Below are 3,077 nucleotides of genomic sequence, written 5' to 3'. Positions count from 1 at the left end.
AAGTTCAAATCCCCAAAATGCCCTTCTAGCTTTTCCTAGTGACCCAAAACCCAAATTAACCTTCTAACCTAGGTACTTAAGCTTAGTTAATTATTTGGATCACTACATACAGTGCCCTTTAAAGAATACGGTGCACTGCCTGCCTGAAATACAGACTTGCAACATTCTTCTTCAAAAAATGTTCGCATGGTCCTTCCTGCTAACCCAACCACCCATCTAACCCATCCACCACCCATAACCCCACTCGTTTTCAATAATAATAATAAAAAAAAAAACTTCTTCCTCTCGCATACTTGCTAAAACTTCTCCCAAATTTTTGAAACCTCCCCCACACATTTTCATTCTCTCAAACTCCTTCTTCTTCCTCTATACGTAGACCCAAACCTAGACCCAGGCCAAACATTATGCAGACCCAGACCTTCGAACCATATTTCAATCCCCAAAATCCTTCTTCTTCCTCTGTACGCAGACCCAGACCTTCAAACCATCTTCTCATTCTTCAAACATGTTAACCCACCCCCAACCCACAAATGCAGCCTAGCCAATCCACTGTTTCTTCTTCTTTGAACCCACCTTCTCTGTGGGTGCACTCTGTTTTCTGACCGAACAGTGTGTGCGATGAGGTTAGTGCATCAATTGGTGTTGATATGTAGGATATATGGATTTGTGTATAAATTAGTGTCTTCAGGCTTAGTGGCCCATTATTTATTGGTGTTTTTTACTTATATATTTTTGTTGTTGATTGCAATTGTGTTTGGTTGGTGATAAGTAATGATCAACGATTTGGGTTATGATTCTTGCTATGTAAATAGATTTCTACATAATGGTTTGACCGATTAGCAAGCCAATTTCTGGATATAAAGTGAAAAAAGAAACCATTAACAGATTAAATTTGCTTTATGATATTAGTTATGTAACCTACGTAAGAATTTTTTGCAATTATACTTCCTGAAAACATAGCAGTAACCGTTACTCCCTTGGCAGTAACCATTAGTTACTCCGCATCTCTTAGAATGATAAATCATTTTTGTTCAAAAGCTTATCTATTTATGTAGTTATAATTGCAAAAAATTTAACAAATTGAACAATCCTTTTTCTTTTTCTTTACACATCTAAACCACAATTTTGATTTTACCAATGAATTTAACTGTCCTATTATGTGTAGTATGAATCATGAGAGCTCGAGACACCTAATACGGCCATCTACCCAAGCTAGAGCTGCTACGAAGGTTAGTGAGCTAATTTTCGCTATCTTACGTACTGATTTTACATGAGCCTATTAATTGCATTTCTATCAAGTTGTACGTAGATAATTTATTTACCTATACTACGCACTATTTGCTAGGTGTCGGACAACTCATCATCTTCTTCTATACACAATTACAACGAAACCAAACAATGCTTTTGTGGCTTGACCTCATATATGAAAACGGCCCGGTCAAAAAAAAAAAAAAAACATGGTGAAGGATACTTTGGATGTCCAAAATATGTCAAGGGAGAGTCGTACTGCAATTTTTTCGAGTGGTATGATGACCCATCGTGTCAAATCTATTGCGAGCTTATCCCTGAGCTTACCGCAAAAAACACAATGTTGACTGTTGAACTTCGTAGCAAAGACACAACCATTAGGCAGTTAAAGTTAGGTATGGTAGCATCTTGTGGTTTATGCTTCATCCTTTTTTGGGCCCTTGTAAATTAATCTATAAATATATGTTAAAATGTGTATAGCTATATGTATTCCAATTGTGAGATTACCATTATTGTAATTAAGTATGCAGTAACAATTATGCGGTTGGTCATTTTTTTTAGTCCTTCTTATGATTATGCTTCATCGTTAAGGTCAGCTTAATACATCCAAACAAGCCTTTGCAGTGAGATGTGTGTCGTGCGATATACCATAATTTATAAAATGACTTAACAAATATCACAAGTAGCGTAATTTCAAAAACACCAAATAATTATATTAATAAATAATAACTAAGCAACAAACGAACCAACTATCGCAAATTCAACTAACTTCCAATACAAACAATATGCGTGGTATCAAACGTCTTGTACATGTCCATTACTTTTCAAATGTAATAAATGGAAATGCTACTTTTACACATACTACTGGCGATCCAAAATACAGATTACCAAAATGCACTACAAGGTACTTTACAAAATAACAACTATAACACCCCACTTCAATGACACACAATATTGTCCGCTTTTTGGCTCCCCCAAACTAAACTTCCCAGGAGGTCACCCATCCTGGTACTACTCTCGCAGAAGCATGCTTAACTGCGAAATTCTGATGGGTTCATGACTATCACGACTTTAAAACGTGTTATTGTTATTAGGGGTGTAAGTATACATATTAGCACATTTCCATCTCTATACCCAGATGATGTGGGACGTCACAACAACCAAATCTAATAAGTTAAAAATAGCCAAAATAACCGTCATACCAGAAAATACGTTCTCATACAAACTACCAATATGGCATCCATTACATTATCCATGCTCATTACTCTTCGAAAGTGCCATGTTCCCACATATGACGAGCCAGTGCATTTCAAATTTTTCTCATATATCTCATGATGTCGCTTGATTGGTTTGGCCGTAACCCACGTGATATATATAGGACTACTGCCTCTGGCTGGAGCACGGTAACATCAACCCATGGGTTCAAACCCTTTAGAGCTTCCTTAAATAATGTCTTCCACTCCGGAATGCTTTCGAATAAAGTTGTGTATTGTACAACAAGTGATTACAAAAAATCGTTGATACTAGATTGGGTACGGAGGCATTTTCCTCAAAATGGGAAAATGGTTCTTCAACACTTCGGATGTGCGTTTCACAACTGACCTCAGAGACACGTGTCTATGATTAAATCCATCCCTTCTATTAATTGGTAAGCCCCCGTCTTATCACTCTTGAAGATGGTAGAGTTCTCTTCTAAAATGTGTTAGGAATTCTCGGTATAAACCGTAACCCGAGTCCACCAAGTAGTAGGCATCTACAAATGAAGTATAATATGTAATTAATCATCAGTTAATTTATTCAAATTGTCGACCATGAAAACAAATTTTTTT

This window comes from Corylus avellana, chromosome ca4, assembly GCF_901000735.1.
Source record: "Corylus avellana chromosome ca4, CavTom2PMs-1.0".
Taxonomy (NCBI): Eukaryota; Viridiplantae; Streptophyta; class Magnoliopsida; order Fagales; family Betulaceae; genus Corylus; species Corylus avellana.
This window is presented reverse-complemented; position numbering follows the sequence as displayed.